This window comes from Lissotriton helveticus, chromosome 7, assembly GCF_964261635.1.
Source record: "Lissotriton helveticus chromosome 7, aLisHel1.1, whole genome shotgun sequence".
NCBI lineage: Eukaryota > Metazoa > Chordata > Amphibia > Caudata > Salamandridae > Lissotriton > Lissotriton helveticus.
Genome location: NC_136068.1, coordinates 1,065,454,575 through 1,065,478,056, shown reverse-complemented (window position 1 = coordinate 1,065,478,056; position 23,482 = coordinate 1,065,454,575).

Here is a 23,482-nt window from a genome sequence, read left to right as displayed (position 1 = left end):
CATGTCCAATTTAGGGAAGAAGCACAGAGACCGGGGTGCTGATTAGCAGGATCCCAGTCAGACAAGTGCATAAAACATTATAACACAAGCAAAAATTGTGGTGACCATAAAAGCAGATCCTACTTTCCTACAGTACGTGATCTCCCTTTTGGCCCAAAGGGAAGGTGTCACCGCAGCCTCTGATATCAAGTTAAGTAGGTATGATTTAGTCAAATACATTTTGAACACCGCTACTACAGCTTCAGGTTCCTCCTGAAGCTGGCTGCTAATTAGGGACAAGGGCTAGTAAGTGTCAAGAGTATGTTGTTAGTAAATAGGAAAATCTTATGTTCCACGGAATCAAAAACGATCATCTGGATGTTAGGTGTAGTTCTGATATCTCTACGTTAGAAGAGATAACTCTTTCCAGTATCTCAAAGATTTTTTTTTTTTCTGTAGTCACTAAATTAATTCACAGCCATTAGTGAAATCTTTCTCGCTCTGTATATGTATGTGTGGGTGTGTGTATATATATATATATACATATATATTTATATATATGTATATATATATATATATATATATAGAAATATATATACACACACTCACTCACATCTATGGCCCTTTGTGTGTGGCTTATATCGCTGGAGCAGATGGGTGTGCTCTTGTTTCCTGTGCATTTGCATTTCTCACACCCGCATTTGTGGCTGTTGCCTGATCCTGCTAACCTTAGCGCCGGGCTAGTCTTGAGCAGATACACTCTTGCAAAAGAACCAGTCCAAGTTGCTGGAGAACCCATTGCTGGAGTTGTGATTAGTGGTTGCAGCAGCAAGGGAACATTGAATGGGCAGCAAAGATAAAGTGTGGCCATAGTAAACTAGGTGGAGTCTGGTGAGGCTTGCTGTCACCACTGCAGCCATTCAGATCAGCAGCCTCTGGCAGTTTTTTCTAATTTTAAATAACTGTTTTTAATTGTCATTTTGGTTGGATTACAAAACATATACAGCAGTACATGTTCCCCTGGCGAGCTCATCTTCGACATCGGTGTGACGGGATGGGGTACAGTGGGGGAGCACAAGGCTACAGAGGGGGACACCTCCAAATCAAGCAGGGGGGATCGGGCAACAGGTGCATCAGTGTCCAATCTTGGGCTCTGTGTGTAATTGCCCCCCACCCCCATCTGAATCTGCCACCTGGTATGCCGTGGAGTCTTCAGTTCCCAGTTCAAAGTACGCCATCCATGATCCAGCTGCCCCATATGTTAATGAATTTTCGGGGGCAGCCCTAGGCAGAGTACACTACCTTTTCAGCCGTCATAAACGAGTGCATCCCGGCTACCAAGTGGGTCTTGGTGGACAGCGTTTGTACTCCCCGCAACTGTGCAATATCTCTCTTTGCTACCACAAAGCCCAAGGAAGGGAACCTCAACTTCCTGCAGGGTAGATCTACATCGCCTGGAACCCCAGAAGCATAAACTAAGAAAGAAATGTGATTCCCCTCCTCCAATATGCTGCCCAGCTCCCTAGATAAGTGCGAATCTCAGGGCATCCCCAGATTGTATGAAAGCAGAGACTGCCTGATCTGGGGATTTTCCCAATTTTATGCAGTCTATCTTTGCATTTCTAAACATTATAGAGGAATTTTAACTGAATAGGGTGGAACCGCATTCTTGTAACCACCTCGCAGGAATGCATCAAGACTGCTTCCCAGTCCACTTCCTTCATGTCTCCCACATCCCATTCCCATCCTCTCAGGAGAATCCCCAGGTTGTAAGGTATATAATTTCGAATTGCCTTTTTAGATGGTAGACACTACTCCCTTCCAAAGTGGGAGACCAAGCAAGTGATTTTCCAGAGGCGCGATATCAGGGAGGTTAGTCCAATCCACCTTAAGCTTTGTGTATTTATAATACTGCATACCTGCTAAATCATAATCCTCCTGTAGTCGCTCAAAGGACCTGACCACCCCCACTTCAATCACAGCATCAAGTGTGGAAATGTTGATCAAATTCCACCGGGTAAACTCCTGTAGCTTTCCGACTTCGTGCAGCTCACCACCCTCCTAGAGGGGTGTTGTCTTGGCCACCATGCCTGTTCATCCCGGGTGCCGACTGAGTCCGCCCCACGCCACCAATGTAGCCCAGAGCCCCGATCCATCAGACCCACCATAAAAGTAGGCCTCCATGACAGAAACGTGATAGAGCATCTCTCTTAGCAGACCAGGGGATCGTCCAATGGGGAATGCGTCCAGACATTAATAGTTTGGATCTGGGAGGACCAATAATATGCACCGAAATGGGAAGTGCAATCCCACCATTATAGGCAAGTGGCAGAGAACGCCCAGCGCTATTCCTAGGGGTTCCTCCATCCGATAATAATCGCTGTACATTCCAGTCCAGTCATAGAAAATAGGATTCTCGCATCATAATGGTGGTATTCACCATAAGAGAGTGGTGTTTTGAGAGGGTTATCATCCTTAGGATAGCTGCTCTTCCTAAAATTGTCAGGGAAGCTTTCTCCATCTGTCCACATCCCTATGCAGGTTTGCCAGTAGTCGCTCCAAGTTCCGGCCCAGGAACTTGTCAGGATCCAGTGTGAACTCTATACCCCAGTACCTCAGTTGTTATTTTGATTGTTTTCGAAATAGCGATCTCTCGGTCCCAGTTGCCCAGTACTGATTTTCCCCTGTTCACCCTGTAGCCAGAGTATTCCCCAAAGTCCTGCACCATCTCGATTAGAGGGGCCAAACTCACGGCAGGGTTCATGATGTACAGCAGGACGTCATTCACATAGAGTGATGTTCGATTACTCTGTCACTGCTCCACCTCTCCCTACCACTCGCATCCCGTAACCAGCTCGCCAGGGACTCTATTCAAGGAACGAATAAGAGAGGGGAGAGTGGGTCCAGTCACGTGGCAGAGTGGGAATGAGGTCAAAGTGCCACTGTTCCTCAAGAGGAGACACCCAGCTAAAGAAACGTGGCCCCAGATCAAAATGCCACAGTACTGCAAACATATAAGTCCAGTGTACCGAGTTGAATGCCTTGTTGGCATCTGTGGAGACAAGCGATAATGGATGGGGGGGGGGGGGGGGGGTCTCCTCTCAGCATCTAGCCAAACATGCAGTCATCAATGGTGATTGACTGGGCATAAAGCACGTCTGGTCCTTAAGTCAATGTAGATTTCACCCTATTAAGTCTGTGTGTTAATATGGCGGGGAGCAGCTTGGCTTCCACGTTCAATAAAGAGATTGGGTGATATGACCCACAGCCGTCCCTCGGTTTTCCTTCCTTGTAGATTACGGCAATCACAGCATTTCGAAGGTAAGCAGGAGCAGCATGTCGGAGGTCAGGGGGAGCAGTCCCCATTTGCAGGAGTCATTTTACATGGCCAAGAGATGGAGCCCCAAAGGTTCCCCAATTGCTTAAATAATTCGGAGGGAATCTGTTGGGGCCTGGCATTTTCTCCCTCTGTATATCTTTCCCAGAGAAAGGTTTCCCTCCAGAGATTCTGCTTCTGTCCTCTTTTAGTGTGCGGAGGCTCAGGGAGTACAGGAAGCATGTTATCTCCTTTTCAGACCTCTGTGACCTGGGGGCATAGAGCTCTTGGTAATAATGGGCAAATTCTTGTGCAGTTTCGGTGCCTGGGTAATCTTCAACCACATGGCTGCAGTGATCTCCCTCACCCATCTTGCCCTTTCCTCTCTACGGCTCAGCCACTCCAACAGGTATCCAGCTTTCTCCACAAGTCATAGAGTATTGCTGTACTGAGAGGTAATGTCGTCTGGCCTGCTTCCTTCGCCGCTCCCCGGTACTCAGCCCTCATTAAGGCCAAGAGGCCCCATTAAGGCTGGAGGTTTCTTTTCCAGGCAATAGCGTGGCACTCTAGGTGACACCCCCAGTGCTCCAAGGATTGGATCTGCAAAGCTTTATCTTGCTTTTTACGGGTTATCATGGATTGTAAGCTATCCAGCATGACTGTCTTAAAGGACCCCTAGACCACTCCTAAGGATCCACCGAATCAGTGTTTTCTTTAAAACAGATCGTGGTGTCCGCCCTCATCTGAGTCACCATTTCAGGATTTTGTAGCTCCCATGTCATCGGGGGTTCCATATCTGCCACACCTCAGAGTGTGAACAGTAGAGGGGAACGTTCGGAGATACCCCTCGCGAGTTACTCTGCCCTTTCTATCATCAGAGCTATTTCTATGTTCAAGAATAGGTCATCTCTTCCAGATAAGGACCTCTGGGCCCCTGAATTATAGGGATACGCCACTGCATTTTGGTGCTTCTTCCCTCAGATGTCCATGAGGCCTAACGCTCTAACAAACTAAGCCCACAGTGTCATGATCATCCCATCCCCATGGTTGACTTGTCCAGCACTGGCGTAATACCGTCATTCCAGTCACTCCTCAGAAGTTGGACGGTGTTCGTAGCGTCTAACAACATTGGGTCCTCCTTCTCCAATGCCCCTTTCCGTAATCTCAGTGGGGCATAGACATTAATGTGAAATTTTGTGTACCTCTGGGTCCCTAGACACCCAGCGCCATTCCCTCTGGATCCTGCCAGGTTTGCATTACTATAAAGGGGGGGCTTGTACCTGGCAAGGATTGCTATTCCCCTAGAACTCATGGAGAGCCCAACATGTCCCAGCATTTCACAGTTGCCTCATCCCAGGAATAAACATCCTGTTCCCAACAAATGGGTCTCCTCTAGGAACACAAGATTTGGAGCTGTGCGCCGTATATACAGAGTAACTATCCCTATTTTAATCTTATCAGCCAAATCCTTCACATTCCAGGATCAGGCTTTGATGCGGTCTAGCTTATTCCTCTCTAGTTCCATAGCCCAATAGCAGCATCTACCCCTCGCAACCCCTGCCCACCCCATCCATCGACTCACCCTTCGTTCATGTGACTGCTCAAAAAAACACAACAATACCAAACTTCACCCCCTCACCCCACATTTCCTATACTTAAGCAATAATATGCGTGTCCCCAACTTAGGAAAGCTCTATCGCCCACCCCCCTTTCAATCAAGAAATGTTACAATTACCATGTATGGTTGTCTAATCCAGTTTGAGTAGCCAGGCAGGCAGTGTCGCTCCTTCTCCCCAGTCAAGAAGGAAAAAGAGGATAATGTGGATATACTAACCAGCAGGTGCTCCCTTAGCACAATGCCTGCTCCAGATCACCCATACCAAAGATGTCCAACTTTCCCTTTAGCTACCAAGTGAATACACTGGGTACATATGCTTTTCGCGGTCCGCTGCGTTAACAGTAGACAAGCGGCCCATACTGATCATATCAGACCATCTGCAGTTATGGGGGTCACCACAGGCCCCTGACCAAGGGTTCTGCTGTTGAGCCCACCTCAGAAGTGGTCTGTGAAGTTAAATTCTGGGTGTCATGGAGAGTCACCATTTCTGCCACCAATCTGGCCCACTCTATGCATGCCTGAGACAATGAAGGGCAACTACCCACAAACAAAGCCAACCGTCTATAATGTAAATGTAAATGTAAATGTACAGGGATTTATATAGCGCAAATCACCAAGCGGTCTAAGCGCTTGCTTAGGGAACACGTCCTGGTACCCTGTGAGATAACCCCGGCAGGGTATCCGCAAGGTGAAAGCCAGGCATCCCGCCGCGAGGGGCCGTTGTGGAGATTAAGCAAGCTATTGCCCAGAGTCGCAGAGTGTGAACCCGTGAATCGAGTAGGCACCGGAGCGAGAATTGTCGAGTCCATGGACATTTTAGAACTCAAGACCCCGCCGAGCCGGGAATTGAACCCTGGTCCCGGGCTGACCTCTGCTTCCAGGTCTGCCTCCTCTAACCAGTGAGCCACACTTCTCCACGTCTATGTCGCCGATGTCTCCTGCCAGCCTGCTGCCACCTGCCTTCCCTTTTGTCAGCCAGTCCATCCAGTTCTAGCCAGCTCCAGGACTCCTTCAGTGTCAGGAAAAAATGTACTTTACTGTCTTTGGTGACCCGGAGCTTTGCCGGGTAGAGGTGTGCATACTGTAGGCCAAGCTGCATCAGTTTTGCCTTGGACTGCAAGAATGAAGTCTGCTGGCGCTGGACCTGGAGTGGAAAGTGAGGCTAGAGGTGGACCCATTTCCCTCCACTGTCCAGTAGCCGTGGGCCCTGGCAGTCTGCAAAATCCGATCCAGGCCCCTGAAGTTTAACAGCCAGGCAATCAATGGTCTAGGAGGACCCCCGCCTGAGCCAGGGAGCGCCCTGGCACCTAATGTGCTCTTTCCATTTAGAAGGGAGTTGAGGAATTGCTTTGGTACACATTAGTAGTGAACCATTGCTCCAGGAAAAGTTCTACAGACTGATTCTCTCAGGAACTCCTGTTACCCCAAAATTATTACAGCAGCCCTCTGCATCTTCTGCCCTTTCTTGGAGTTTTCCTCTGCTGCGGCTATGTCTCGAAGTTTGCGCTGCGAGTTCCTCAGATAAGGGGTCAAGCACCACTCCATCTATCTTCGTCTCCAGAGAGAGTGTGAGGTCCCATATTGCCCACAGGAACTTCCCCAGTTGATCTGTTTGATTCACCACGACAGCCCCATGGATTTCAGGCAGGCCTTCGCCTGATCATCCTCTCCCTCTGTGACCCACCAGTTGCTAGCAGTCTGTTGTATTTTGGTTTGACCATTGTAAAGCTTGGGGGGGGGGGGGGGGGGGGGTTGGTGTAATCTCCTCTGGACGATTTCAGGCAGCACCCAGTACAGCACCTCCACTCCGTGCTCAGTAGAGTACAAATGCAACACCTCACTATTGGGGTCCCCACAGTGCAGTGGCTGTGCTCAGTCATCCCCTTTCGTTGATCGTCCCTGGGCCCCCTACATGCCATTGACCCTCTGTCTCTGGGCACCGCACCCAAGCCAACCGACCACGTACGCAACCTGGGCTTCATCCTGGACCCCTCCCTCTCGTTGACCAGACAAGTCAACAACGTCTCCTCATCGTGCTTCAACACCCTGCGTATGCTTCGCAAGATCTTCCGCTGGATCCCGACCGAGACCAGGAAGACTGTCACCCAGGCACTCGTCACCAGCCGACTGGACTACGGAAACGCCCTCTACGCCGGAACCACAGCCAAGCTACAGAAAAGACTCCAGCGCATCCAGAACGCCTCCGCCCGACTCATCCTGGATGTCCCCCGACACAGCCACATCTCCAGCCACCTGAGGAACCTGCACTGGCTCCCCGTCGACAAGAGGATCACTATCCGGCTCCTCACCCACAAGTCTCTCCACAACCTGGGCCCCAAGTACCTCAATGACCGCCTGACCTTCTACACGCCCACCCGCCAGCTACGGTCCACCAGCCTCGCCCTCGCAGCCGTACCACGCATCCGAAGAGCCACCGCCGGAGGAAGATCCTTCTCTTACCTGGCTGCCAAGACTTGGAACTCCCTCCCCATCCACCTTCGGCTGACCCAGGACCATCTCGCCTTCAGGAAACAACTCAAGACCTGGCTGTTCGAGCAGTAGCATACCCCTCCCCCCAAGCGCCTTGAGACCCTCCCGGGTGAGTAGTGCGCTATACAAATGGCATGATTGATTGATTGATTGATTGATTGATTGTCTCTCTATCATGCTGTCCCCTTGTCCCATGGGTGGGTGGGTGGGGGGCCTCCATGCCTGCCACCGTACCAGGAACAATTCAGGCTACCCTTCGCCTTCTCTCCATGCGTGGTAGCGTGTGGCAGTTCTCGGGCCTTCTACCCGGCTGCCCCTATCCCGAGCCGCGCCTGTGCCTCCATTCCCAAAATCCCAATGTCTCCGCCAGATGCACTCTGCCGGGACCCGCTCACAGATCTCTCATTGGTTGGGGCTCTCCTGGGCCTCGCTCTATCCTCCTCCAAATCTCCAGTGTGCTGCTGCCGCCGATGGTTCAACCTGCCTGTTGGTGCTCCAGGCGCGGTCTCAATTATCCCCGTCTGAGGTTCTTTAATTTTGACTCCATCTTACATTTGTCATCATTTTTGTGTTGCCTTTACACAGGCTGCTCTATTCATGAAGTGTCTCTGCCCTTTGGACTGCAACGTGTTGAAAAACCCCCTCTGTCCTTGCTTTGAAATCAATCTCAGACACCAGCTGGCCTAACTGCATACAGACATGTTCTGCCATTACTGATTGACCTATAGGTGCTGTAATTAATTTACTTGTGGGTTGGGCAGAAACACGACGTAAGGGGGACGTTCTGGTTATATGATACTTTTTTAATGTTCTCCTATTGGCTAATATTTTGCAGATCTTGTATGTCCATATTAGGTATTTTGCATGCTTGCAGAAGCTAGGACTGCCCCTTTCTTTTATGCTGAGTTTGTAACTCTAAGCATATAAAAGGCCTCTGTGTTTTGTACTCTTTAGACTGCCTCATTCAGTTGCTAAAGGCTTCTGTGTGACGTAGTCTCACTTAATTAAGTTTAATAAAGATGTCTTTTTATATTCCAGCTTCTGTGCCAGATTCTTCTTTTGTATTAGTGAGACCCCTGAGAATGAAGAATACAGTTCTTCAAATGGTGCGGCCAACGTGGGCTTCATCAGAGAAGTGACTTTTTGAAGGAGTGATCTTGTCAGGAGACTGAAATCTACTGAGGAGGACATGACAGGATTCTACTACGAAAGTACTCTGTGCATGGAGATTCTGGGGATTCTTTGTCTTTGCAGCCCAGTATATTTCTGATCTTCCTGATTTTGATCCTCCACATGATGTCACTCCTGACTGAGAACCTTGTTGGCGTGAGTATTCTAAAAAAGGACCGTTAGGTCATTTAGTACTTGCCAGTTAGAATTTGGACAACCTTTTGATTGGTAAGAGTAAGGTAGTTTAGTAACGCTTACTGTAGCTTTGGAACTTTGGAATTAGTGTTGGCCAACTTTTGATTTGTATGGATTTGATATGCAAATTGCAATTTCTGTAGACAGGTAATGAGGAGATTTTTCTCTATTTGGTTTTGTTGAACGGTGCACGTACGAAAAGTACATTAAGCACTACTTTGATTATAATATTGTATATTCTACAATATTTTTGGCATGCCTGTTTCAAAGCTCACATAGAGGAATGTGTTGCTTTATTTGGAAGGTACCATAGTGTGATGTGAAATTAATTAGCCGGCTCTCCTAGAAGGAATACCTAAATAGGTAGGTATACAAACATATTTCTTCCTTGGTGATTCTGTATCCCCAAGGAATTAAAATATGGACATAATACATAGAAGGATCCTTTGTTCTGTGCAATTTTATGAATGAAGATATGCAGAGCGATTTTTGGTGTTCTGCCAGCCAAAGCTAGTGAATTGAGTGTGTTTTGGCTTCTTGGATATGTAGCAGTCTTTTGGAACAAAATTGAGAAGCGTTTCTTGTAAATATGACTTACAACTAGTATTTACAAATGGTTTGGTTTAAGTACAGTCTGTGGGTTGTCCTTTGTTTTTGTTCTGAGTATTGGTTTGTGGGTTAAATGTGTGTTTAAATGTCTATGTTGTTTTGCCATTAGTACAATTTCTGTAAGTGAATAGCGATGGCGCTATTCACGAAATAAATGGCTAAAGCACGCCGTATTGTGTGTCCTGAGTGTTTGACCCCTTTCTGTTTATGTCTGAAATAAGCTCAAATGTGTGTTTGTGTTTCTTTTTGATGTTTTCAGTCTAATAAGCAAAATGTCTAAATGCTTAAAAACTAAAATGTAAATTCACATTCACTAGGAACAAAAAAGCCCCCAAAAACGAAATTGGGTGTTTTGCAAAAAAATAAATAAACTTACAGCATTTTCCTTAGATACATTGTATTAGATATTAACAGGCAAACACATCATCTGAATACATTGGACTTTGCTGTATTGCACACGCATTTTGAAACTTGAAATGTCTTAGTTTTAGTTTTAAATAGACAGCCACCGTGCTTATGTTATAAACCTTGAGAGACAAGCTAAATAGAAAGGAATATTTACTCAAGCCAGGACTTTGCCCTCAGTTGCACGGGTGAAACTTTGCATTTCAGAATGTTGTTTTAAAAAGGTTCCAAAACTAAGGTTCATTATTTTGTATTATAGGAAGACATTTCAATTAAGGGTTTTCCTCTCTTTAAGCATTTCTGTAAGCATATTCTTGGCTCAGTTGCTAAATAATAATTAACCCATGTAATGAAGAAACATTTAAAAAGAAAGAAACAGTAACAGATTCTGAAACAAGATAAGGCAAGTCCAAGGAAACTAAAAAGTTAACGATGTCTTGAACATTGATTGGCAATCTCAGATAACGATCAATCAGGGAAATTGGCTTTGCGAGGTCAGTTTCGGGTGAAGAGGTCAGTTTCTTACAGTTTAATCTGGCTAATGTGTACCACCTCGTTCGCCAGGCTATCTTTGCAGGCCTACGTGGCACAGAGCAAAAAAAAAAAAAAAAAAAGTAAATGAAGTCAGATTCGAGGAATTACAGAGCCTTAATATGTGGAATTATCAAAAATGATTGGGTTATAAAAATAAGTGCTACAAAATTCGTTTTTTACTATTCATGAAGCTTAATACTTGTACTGTGACCTCCTAGCATTATAATTTAATTTAAGTTATGTTATACTGCATAATGAGGACATTAGCATATAGAATTTCACTTGGCGCAGGCGTGAAAAACTCATTTTTCTCAGGATTTGCATGAGATATGTCTAATGTCCAATCTCTGCAGTTTGTAAAGAACATTCTGAAGATGATTAATAAGTAATGCAATTGTAGGATCTTTATTTTTAAGTGCCCCAAATATCAAAGTCGAATTTGGGTAAAATGTGGGCATTTTTGCCATTTACAATAGCTTTAAAGTGCTTTAGGCTTCAGTAAATGCATAAATTTAGGTATAATACATTCCCATGTCTTCAGAAAAAGTAAACACCCTGGAAAACTGGCCCCTGGTAACTATGGACTCCCTACAAACCTCCCTAAAGTCCATCTCATCAGGCTCCCCCTGCGACCCTCTCCCTGTGAGTATTCTAAAACAACTTGACCCTACCCCCCTGACTGCCATAACAGACATGCTTAATGCTTCCCTCTAAGCCTCCACCGTCCCATCAAGCTGGAAGCATGCAGTGGTGACCCCACTACTGAAGAAGCCGTCATCCGACCCAACAGTTCTCTCTAATTATCGACCTATATCTCTGCTCCCTGCCTTTTCCAAACTCATGGAAAGGCACATACACTCCGCCCTCACCTCTTTTTCAGAGGACAACAATCTCCTTCACCCCTCACAGTCTGGCTTCAGAGCAGGATACTCCACGGAGACTGCCCTACTGGGTGTGACGGAAAAAATTCGACAACTCCTGGACAGGGGTCAAACGGTCGCACTCATTCTTTTAGATTTGAGTGCGGCGTTTGACACCATATCACACAAAACTCTTCTGGCTACCCTGGAGAAAAATGGCATTCGCAATGACGCCTTACAGTGGATCAAGTCCTTTCTTTCTGAAAGAACCTTCCAGATTAAATCCAGTATTGCAAGTTCAGACATCTTCCCCGCTCCACATGGAGTACCACAAGGCTCCATCTTGAGCCCGCTGTTTTTTAACTTGTACCTTAGACCACTGGCAGACCTGGCCGATGGCGCAGGCCTGACTTTAATGACCTACGCTGACTACTCCCAAATTATTTTCTCCCTCTCTGAGTCAAACCCGTTAGCCCCCTCCCTTCTCAAAAACGGACTCCAAAAAATTTTCAACTGGATGACCACCAACCAGTTGAAATTAAATGGGGACAAAACTGAGGTACTCCTACTGGGAAGAAACAAGGAACTATGGAACCCCTCCCACTGGCCGCCTGAACTGGGTAATATTCCCCCGCCAGCTACTCAGGTGAGAAACTTAGGGGTTATTATAGACAATACCCTGTCTATGAAACAGCAGGCAAATAAAGTCGCAGGACTCTGTTTCACCATAATAAAATGGTTAAAAAAAATCATGTGGATGCTGCCCCCTGACACGCAAAAAACCGTAGTCAACACACTAATAACATCGTGAATTGACTACGGAAATATCCTCTATCTTAGCTCTAACCTAGCAGTAATCAAGCGACTCCAAATGATTCAAAACTCTGCTGCAAGACTCTTGTGCAGGATTCAAAAGTCTGAGAGAGTATCAAAACACCTGAACGAATTACATTGGCTCAGGGTTGAACATCGGATCAGCTTCAAAACCCTGAGCTACATGTTCAAAATTAAAAACAAAACGGCTCCCGCCTATCTACAAGCTTTAGCCTTTCCCTACCTGCCAACAAGAAACCTTCGCTCCCAAACGGCCTCGAACTTCGCCGTCCCCAGATTTAAATTACAAAGAACTGGAGGGAAATCCTTTTCTGTCAGAGGACCAATCTTATGGAACTCACTTCCCTTTCATATCCGGAAAGAGGATAGCTACACCAAATTCCGGAAATACGTAAAAACCTGGCTGTTTCAGAAACAACTGTGCTAAACAACCAACTTCAGCATCTTCCTTTGACCAACTTAATGTCAAAGGCGCCGGGAAACCCTTGTTGGGTAGCTGAGCGCCATACAAATGCAAAAAATAAATAAATAAATACAAATTTGCAGGTTGTTCCCATTTGGGTTTGCTTTTAAATGGCTCAGTGAGCCAATGTGCCTGGTGCAGAGGTTTGAGTTTAATATCAGGGTGGAAGGTTTTAACTTTTGCTGGACCTAACTGAGACCTTCATCCATTTAAGGTTGATGAAATGAGTACCATTGCAAACAAGCATTTGTTCTAAAAACTGGTATGTGTGTTATTATGTTCTGCGAATTATTCACAGTAACTGTTTTAATAATCTAAGTATAGAAATAAATTGTAGCCCCTAACAGGAGTAATATATATATATATCTATATATCTATATCATGTGTTTTTAAATAGGGTTGGTTATTGCAGGTTGGAAAGAGTTGGGAAGGTTTTTGTCTTTTTCAGCCTTAGAGTGAGGAAGAGATAGAGGGCTGAGGAGCTCACAAGACAGATTTTGACCTTAAGGTCAGTGAGGTAGGATAGGAGTAAGTGTAAACAGATGGAGAAATCATAGCTTGGAAAAGCAGGGCCTCAAAGGGTGTTGGCGCACGGGACACGCAGAGTGTCTGTGAAAGAGTTATTGGGACGTCGAAATTGGGGTGGTTTAGCATGTTTTCAAAAGATGGTTGGTTACAGTTGATATTTTGTGTGTTCTGTGCAGTGTCAGCAGTATTTTGAAAAAGATGTTTTTTTTTATTATGACTTCTTTTGAAAAGAAATGTTCGTGCGTTTTACATATTTTTTCATTTTATCCTTTTATTAATTGTTCCTGCTGGTTCTGTGTGTCAGAAGCGACACAGTAAGTTGTGTTTGACAGCCAAATCTCCACTAACTGGTGATCTGCTGTCAAAAGGAGGGTGAGGATTTTAAGCCTGACAAATTAAGCAGGCCTGAATATTCTGTTTTGGGCGGCAGGTTCACAGTGCATAAAGTGCACGCAATGGTGTTATGTGTTACTGCTTATTTACATATGCTATTGTACTTTGTCTATGCTTTTTGTGCTTGATATACAGCGCGTATATCTGATGGCTTGGCATATGTGTGTTTTTAAAAAAATATATATTTTTATGCATGTTTTTGTTTTATGTTGCTGCTTTAGATACTATTACAAGTTCACCTGTGTTGTGAAGGGTTCTACATGACGATGTAATCGCTGCACAACAGTTGGGTGAATTTGCGCTGATACTAAATTTCACAGATATGATTTTTCGTGCTGTGAACAAAACAGACAACACTTCACCAGTGTATGTCAAATTTGACTATATAGTATTGAAGTAAAATAAAAGATATATATATATGATCGAAGTGTGTCGCCTGCTGTTAGTCATGCTACTGCCCCCCCATCCTTTAAGGAACAGGCAGCCCTAAATTTATGTATCCTGATTGGACGTAAGGATAAATTATAGATTTGTGACTCTTGTACACGGTGACCTAATTTCTATATTACATTAGTCAGTTTTGTTCTGCTTCCTAAGTAGTGTATGGCTTTGTACCATAAAGGAAACAAGGCTTCATTTTTCCCTGAAGAAGGAACTGGAACATTAGCGGAGATTACCGTATATGGTTTAGCGGCCAGCGGGTAGAGCTAACATCTGAACTATTTTTGATTTTTGTTCACCCAAGTAATTCCTTGTTCTTCCTATAGATTTTTCTTTTGTTACTTCTCCCCTGACCGATGTCGCATCGTGCCTAGCTATTGGGGATTTTAGCTGTGTCCTAGTTCCATTTCTCTTTTCCATATTCCTTTCACCAGTTAGCCCTTTTATTATTTTTTTTATTGCTCAGGTTCACACTTCCAGATTGCAGTAATGTACCAGAGACACCCATATTATGTATAATTCCCTTTTGTATGACCAGACTGGCTTTCAAGAATTTTCTTTAGGCCTACTCTGATGTTTTCCAGTCTGACTGTCAGGGTAGTGATGGACTGGTTAACTGACTCAATACTATAGTAAGATAAGTTTTCCACCTCAATAGGAGACACCTTACGTTTTTTTGAATATGACAAATTCAATGCCTATTCTAATTTGGTTTTTAGTTCCTTTTTTCTGCTGCTTTAATTTTTGATGGATTAGATGTGTTCCAAATCATGGAAATACCAGGACTCTCTAGTTCTTGTCTTTTGTTTCCACATTTTGATCATTAGCTTTTGTATTGCATAGTCCACCTGATGCACAATTATTAAAGGGAGGTATCTACATGTCCCTGATAATATGTATTATGCGATTTCGATTTTGAGGTGTTCTAGATAAGGAATTTAGGAACACCTAGACGTAATCATTGAGGGAAAGAAATGTGTTTGCCCCATTAGACAATGCCACCATGTGTGAGGACATCCATTCAGATAGAATTCCCATGTCGCTATCTACCCTTAGATGGTAAAGGATATGCTCTCACATGGAAACCCAATTAAAGAGGCTAGAGGCACTGTTTTGCCTACTGCCTTTGTCTTTGTATTGCCTTTGAGAATGACAGTGTATTCTAGACCAGAAATGTCCCATGACGTATGGCCATTCCTTTGAAGATTGCAGACCACTTGCTTGCAGTCCCCTTGTTATACAATGAACTGTTTTTGTACTTAATTGAAGGAAACTAACAACTGTGTCACATTTCCTACGTCACTAGGTTCTGCGGGATTAAGTCATAATAACCTGCGGAACTCACCCAGAATCCCATCAGTGACAGTTAACAGATGAAAAGTGAAAAGTCCCAGCACCCAGACAGCGATCGCCAGTGTGCCATCAATGGTATCTCCAAAGTATTGTGCTTGCTTCATCAGAAGGCGTTGAACATCAGAAAAGGAGGAGCTGGTTTTGCCACAGAACCAGAGTTTCAGTGCAAAAGAGCGAAAGAATTGAGGCTTCAGTTTTCCACCGGTCATGTGCTGGTAACCTCTGACAGTGTGCAGTCCCTTGAGGCCCTTGGCCTGAGTTTTGGCCACACACACCTCTTTTCTTTGCTCCAACGGAAGTGCAGTGAACCGGAGGATCCAGGATTGGCAAAAGGCACTACATTTTGGTACCTATGATTAAATGAAAGAGCAGCTTGAGCCTCCTCTGACACTGAATAATGAGTGTTGGAGCCTGAAAGTGCTGCCGAGCGTGAAAATCTTTTGCTCTTTTCAAATTAATAGTACTTGGGTCTGCACGAGATGATCTGTGCCCATGATCAATGAAGAGCACACTATCTGTAGTGCCTGCAGCACAGGAAATATTGGTGCACTGCATCGAGACATTAAGACTTTCAAGTGAGCTGTGAGTGTTTGCCAGGAAGGCACTCCAACGGATACTGAGAAGCACCATGTTCACGAAAGGCCTGAATGAAGAGGCCCATGCGGAAGAAAAACTACAGAAGCAGATTTGATGGACAATAGAAGCCTGCCAGAGAGGCTTCGACGGACTCTGGGTATTTCCCGTGCGATTGCATAGAATGGGTGTTTGGAGACTGATTCTTATTGTTTTACTGGCATTGCCAATAGTCACTGAAATAACTAGGAGCCCTGAAAATGTTTGCAAAATAATTTTAGGATTTGCTTTTGCCTAGGGTTGTGAAAAAAAATATGATAAACCTGTTTGTAATAGTGGTCATTACTTTCTTTTGCTATCTGAATGTTAAATGCTTTGTTCTCCTTGTATTCCTGCTGATAGTTTATATATACCTGTTTGTATAAAATGAGTAGAATGCTCACCTAGCAATGAATTAGGATTTGCCTGTGTAATGGCAAAAGGAGGGTCTGAGGTTCTTGAATTTTGACTCCATCTTCCATTTGTCGTCATTTTTGTGTTGCCTTTACACAGGCTGCTCTATTCATGAAGTGTCTCTGCCCTTTGGACTGCAACGTGTTGAAAAAACCCCTCTGTCCTTGCTTTGAAATCAATCTCAGACACCAGCTGGCCTAACTGCATACAGACATGTTCTGCCATTACTGATTGACCTATAGGTGCTGTAATTAATTTACTTGTGGGTTGGGCAGAAACACGACGTAAGGGGGACGTTCTGGTTATATGATGCTTTTTTTTAATGTTCTCCTATTGGCTAATATTTTGCAGATCTTGTATGGCCATATTATGTTTTTTGCATGCTTGCAGAAGCTAGGACTGCCCCTTTCTTTTATGCGGAGTTTGTAACCCTAAGCATATAAAAGGCCTCTGTGTTTTGTACTCTTTAGACTGCCTCATTCAGTTGCTAAAGGCTTCTGTGTGACGTAGTCTCACTTAATTAAGTTTAATAAAGCTGTCTTTTTATATTCCAGTTTCTGTGTCAGATTCTTCTTTTGTATTAGTGAGACCCCTGAGAATGAAGATTACAGTTCTTCACGTCCCGGGAGAGGGGTACATTTGCCACTGCCCAGCACTAATAGGGAATGCACTTTAGATATCTCCCCACATTCCTCGGGTGGGTGCCTCATTGAAGCATGGTCAATTACTTGAGCAGGCGCAGATATCAGAGCTCCGAGGCGAGCATCCTACGCCATCTTGAGCTTGGTCACGTCCTCCTCTGGCAGTTGTTTGACTGTCTTTGGCTGATGGGAGGTGATGAGAGAGCGGGAGAGTGTCGAGAGCACTTAGAGTTAAGATAGCACAATAGCTGGTGACTAAACCACAGTGTGCACTGCAGAGGTTACCGAGGCCGAAGGAAGTTGCTGGTCGAGTACTGTGGACACAGTTAACATCCTTCATCTACTGCTTATAACCAAGGTAAGACTGGTAAAGTAGACTCAAGCAATCTTAGTTATTTATATACATAAAATGCATTACATTTTATATTAAGTTGCCATTTGCCTGGAGCTTTTAGCATAAGTACTCTATTGAATACACTAGTGCAATCAACGCGACACTGGTTACAATGATTTAAATAACAATTGACCTACGGATACGTGGCACCTCTTGAACCGTTAATAAAAGGCAAGGTGCCCTACGACCTTCTCATTCCTGTGTGAAAACTCAGCTTTTATTAGAGGCCCCTTGTGGAGCTGACAGAAGGGCATGGTACACTGTAGCCTTTCAATCTATGTGCGCAATACCTTCTTTGATTTGGGACTCAGGTCAGATGCACTAAAAAGAAGTCACTGAATCTTATTGTTGACTAAGCCTGTTCATTGCAACAGACTAGCTTCAGGCCATATTTAGTCTATTCTTCTCTGCTTCTGGCTTCCTTAGTGTAAACATGGCGAACTGCTTTGGAAAATTAAAAATTGGATAAATGATACAACTCTCTCTAACTATTGCCACCTATTTTTCTTATACTGTATTTGTGGTAATCTACTACAATTCACTAAGTCTATCAACATTGATTGCACTACATGGAACTTGCCAAGGAACACTCTTAATTTGTCTGAATTTGCTCCCAATACGCTCCCAATTGCCATAATCTTGATACACGGACGATCTGGAATGGACTATGGAGTTACGTTGTAACTCGTCTGATGTGAACTAGCATTTGATTTTAAAAGAACAGTTGAACTGAGTTTGTTTCTGCGGTTGTGCGATCAGTAGATTATGGCAATTGGGAGAGTATTCTTTTAGTGATTCTTAACATGTCAGTGTTTATTTATGTGTTTTCTGTGGCAGTCCGTTTTTATTATCATTCTCATTAATGATTATTTTTTGGTTATATATTTTTGTTTCTTTATGTTGATTAGTGAGAGTTGGTTGGAGTGTGGAGAGTCTGAATGTAGTTTTGTTGGTTGGGAGCCTGGGGAGAGTATTGTGGGATTTGGAGTGTTTTCATATTATTTTAAACAGAGCATTACTATTGGATGAATAAGTCACAGGGTTAATTAATGTTCTATTTGTATTCTTTGAGCACATGAGGGTGGGTTTATCTCAAACAACGGTCCTAACAGAAGGGAGAGAGGAAATAGCTATTTTTATGAAGAGCATTTAGAAATCAGGCTGTCGGACATGGCTCTTTGAGGTAATTTGCAAAATAGATTGTTTGGTTGGGACTCGGGATGATGAGTTTGAATGGCTAGTGGGGGATGTACTTTGAATGTAGGGTAACTGTTAGAGGGGAGTAGGGATTGAAATAGTTGTTTGTTTAGTATTAGCATTATTATTTTACTTGACAGTGTAACTGTGTGGTTTAGTTGGAGAGCATGCAAAGGGGTGAAGTTCAAGCACTTTGGGAGGATACACGAGTGGCTATCAGGGATTTGGTTGGAGTGGGGAGTAAAGGTTGATGAGTGATACTGTATTGATTATTCAGGTATTTTTATTGTGTTTAATAAGCTTTCAATGAGCAGCCGGTTAAACTGTTGTTTTCATTGTTTCAGAAACCCCTGACGAAGAGCTTAGGCTCGAAATGCATTGGGTATAATCAAATGAGTCTATCCTTGGTGTATGATTGACCAGCACGTGCCATTTGTGAACGCCTGGATGGGCACACAAGAGGTGCTTGAAAATGTTGAATAATGAATGAAGGTGCAATCAAACTGTCTCTGTAGTGATTATATTAACAGACATGAAGAAGAAAGAAGATTTTGGAATATGTTTGGATTACAGAGGCTAAAATATGGATAACTAATGAGGAAGAAAACAAATGGGAAGAAGTATCCCTATTTCAGCAGTGCGACAGATGGGGACTCGAGAGAGGTGCCCTTTATTACACTTTGTAAGTAGCTGTGATGCAGGACAGTTCGCAGGATCTGGACGCACCGAGCACAAAGTACAGTTTTTTACGAACGTTTATGGATAAGGGAAGGAGTGCACTTTCACACTTACTTATTGTTTTCTCACTTGGAATTAGCATCCTTAAATGAAGCGTGCTTCTGTAAAACACCTGCTGGCTTCGACTTGTGTTGTGCTGTATGCACTCATATGCATTGTGACATGCTGGTGACCTTTAACTCAAAGGGGGATATTCTTAAGAACGTGTGCGAACTACCACAAAAGTAGCTCAACGCAACTCTTCACATCGCAGTCTATTGCGGGAAAATAACTCTGTGTTAACGTGGTATTCCCAAGCCAGCGGCACCACGCGATAGTCCCACGACAACGCGTCAAATAACCACGTTAAAACCAACGCAATGCCGTAAAAATGCGAAACACAAACACAAAAAAAGTTGCAATGAGGCCAAGCGTGATACAAAAATTCCCGATAACCAGCGACAGGCCTGCAATTCCCACGTGTCATGTGGGAAAATGCACTATAAAAGCAGAACAAGAAAAACACCCAAAAAAACAAAACTGTGTAGCACCATGGATGCACCCGGACTGAGTGCCCACGCTAACGTGAACCCCACAAGCCCCAGAGACCACCAGCAAGGAACCACGGGCTCGGGGAAGGCCAAGGAGAAGAGGAAGTCAGGGTATATTCCGCATGACAACCGGATCGTCGTCACGGAGGTGACAGAACACTAACGACAACTATCCATCACCTCTGCCGAGTCATTGGCAACACAGACTGAAAAATGGCATTCCATCGTGAATGCAGTTGGGAGTGTGGAAGAGGCCAAGATGCGCTGGCATGATGTGAAAAGTCAAACCAGGCAGAAACCTGCTGCCACCATGAAGGCAGCAACGGAGAATGGAGGTGGCAGTCCAGCACCACAGGAGGAGCTGGAGTAAATGGCGGCCACAGTCAACATTGTGGAGACGGAGCAAGGAGTCGGGAGTCCGGACACAGCTCGACATGACCTGACAGAACATCAACAGGGTGAGAAACTAACAGGGACTGGGGGGGATGGAGGGTTATGGGCACAATGGCACACATGCACAACGACTTGTAGCACACCGCACACCCTCAATGACCCTGGGTTATGTCCCTGATCCCCATGGCACACTGCAGCACACATACAAACATCAAGTAGGCCCCCATCCACCATGTGCCCAAAGGGGTTCCCCACACACACCAATTCCATAACACACACATGCAGTCGTGCAAAACACAGCAAAGATGCGTATTTGTGAGCCACACCGACAATGCAAGTGACACTACATGATGAGCAGCAGGGCGGGAGTACTATCACCATGACATTGTCCACACCACGACACTGAGGTGGCCGAGTGTGGACCACATCCGGAAAGAAGCAGGTCACACTGACACATCCACGTGCACCTACAACCCAGGACATCAAAAACACATCTGCAGACAAACAATGAACAAGAGTTCAAAAACTGTCCAAGAGCACAAATGACCCAAGACGCCAACATCACAGCACCTTAAAAGCACAAAAGTCAAAGGCACACCGCCTCAGAGGGATAAAAGGCAGTAAAATCACAGCTGCAGGTGCGACTCTCCCACAATGCAGCACACACACATAGCAATAACAGCACATGCACATGGATGACAATGTGGTACACAGTGCAACGGTTACACTGCAGCACAGAGGACACAACTGGGTCCGCTTGTGCGTAGAAAATGGGCAATCACATCTGACTTAGCAGGAAACTGCGAAATGAAAATGTACGTGTACAACCTCACCTACGTCATGTAGTCCAAATGTCCACTGTTCCGCATCAAATAGTCCGCTCCTCCCACAGAGTCACAATGCACATTGCCATGCAGTCCGTATGTAAACTTAAACAATGCGTCAACATACATGCCAACACAATGTCAACAAGGGTCTCTCCTTCACATTGCAGAGGGACAAACAACATCTCCAGCAGAGCAGACCAGACATCTCTACAGTGATGCTGAAGAGGTCCTCCACACCTCCGACACCGACGCCCTACAAAAGTTAATGGACATCTTAGGCAATTGACCTCCAGGAACAGGGCAGCCCAGCTGCGTCAAGGATACCCAGCCCCTGCAGAGACCACACAGCTGGACGCACCCACCACCACGCTGGCTCCCAGCAGCCCACCGAAGCACACATCGCATTCCCCCAGTGTCAGACTGCCAGATGGGGGTGGCCGAACCTGCTGCAGGTGGGGTTCTACCTCATGGAAGCTGAACTAGATCACATACGTGGGTGTCTAAGTCACATCAGGGACCTAATACAGTCCTCAACGGGGAGACACACTGCGACAGCGACACATGCCTTTGCACATTTCCAGCACTGAACCACACCCAGAGCCATGGGATAATCATCCACACCCCCCCGCTGGACTGGCATACACCGGCCAAGTTCACCCCCTTTACGAATTAAGTGGGGGATGGCGAAGCCACATGTGCAAGGTTACACTCGCTGCCTGCTGTGACATGGCTGCGTCTGCTGCACATGGCACAATGTAATGTTGTAGGGCCCGGATCCCTAATGCATACATCATGAGCACACAGACACACTCAGATAGTTCGTTAAACTGGCTACTGGCACGTGCGCTCAACACATTTATTGCCAGGGTCACATGTACAGTGACGCCTGTGCTGGATGTGTGTGTTGTGAGTGTAAGCCAGCCCTCCTGGAGTCGTTTGTGCTGGCAACAACTTGAACAGTGATCACCATTAAAGTGGAAACAGAAAACACCTGCATAACAGAAACAACTGTGAAGCATCATGGTGGTAGCCGGAGAAAGTACAGTGTTCATCTAATATGCAACCACAATAGTCCATGAGGTGCGGTGCATTGAGTCAGTGGCACCTGAAGAGCTGAGCAGAGTATCAAGCAGATGATGGCACCCATGACAGGTGTGAGCAACTCTGATAGTCTGGCAGTAAGACACCTCCGAATCTGGCACCTGTTGTTTGGAGTTGGTCCTGGCGGTGGTGCCGCGTGCATCAGCGGTGATGAGACGTCCAGAGAGGTCAGGACTCTATTTGAAATGTGAGCTCAGGTGGACCGCAGTTGAGGCCAGAGGCAGTGGACAGTGCAGGGCCACAGACACATGGCGTGGATGCGCCCCAGGCCATCGACATAGAAGCCATCCAACATTCATTTAAAAAGGGTCCATGACTTGAGCTGCACAGTTAGTGGGCCCCGGATGCACTGCAGCCGGCACAGGCACATCGCCACGGGACGATGACCTGTGGTGCATTGAGATATGGCTACGTGAGCTGAGCGGGTCCTCATCAAGGTCCAAAGTGAATGTAGTGGAGGTTGGCGGGGGACAGTGGAAGGTGTCCTCCAGGGCATGATGCAGAGGGCAGAAGCCAGCCGGAAGCGGCAAATTGAGGAGTGGAATGCTACAGCCTCGTTTTTGCCACTGACATGATGATGAAGACAATCCCCAGTCCATAGACTCAGTCGCCTCTGAAGTTCAACCAGAAAGTGTCCATGGATGTTGGGGAACAGACTTAGTGGCACCGGAGCTGACAGGGGATGCAGTCTGCGATGAGGCCGGTACAATGATATAACCTCGGACCTAAATAAATCAAGGCTCAGATCCAAACGTTCGACCTACTGGAAGGCATTGTAGGCCGGAGACAGCGCTCAGCATGGGCCCATAGCCACGAGTCGTTGGCTTGCGATGCACAGAGTTAGTGGCACCAGAGGAGGTGTTGGTAGTGTTCGATCACCTCCGGAACGAAGATCCTTTTTTCTTCCTGACTGAAACGCGTCTTCCTCTTACACCTCTTCTTGCGTGCAATGATATGAATGCTGCCATGATGAAATCAAGACTCAGTTCCAAATGTGTGACCTACTCTAGCGCAGTATGTGCAGAGGGCACTAGTCTGCGAGGGCCCACGGACACTTGTGGTTGGAATGCTTTACACAGACATGGTGGCACCACATCGAAGGGAGTATAGTGACATAAAATCAGCCATAAATATGTACTTTGCCATAGTGTAATCAAGACTCAGTTCCAAATGTGTGACCTACTTGTCCACTGTGTATTCCAGTGGAATATGTCAAAGAGAAAGGAGGACTGCGAGAATTGCTCAAGGAGGCCGTGATGGTCTGAGCAGGCTGCCAAGGTCGCAGGCCTCGGGCTTGGTGATTGCGCCGGCACGTGGTGGGCCCTCTGTGACACACGCAGGTGTCGGCAGGTGAGCAGTGAGGCCTGGATGCGCAGGGGCGGGCAGGACGGGTTCGGGGACCAGCAACCCGGGGTATAGCAGACGCACAGGAGCGCAGGCAACTCCA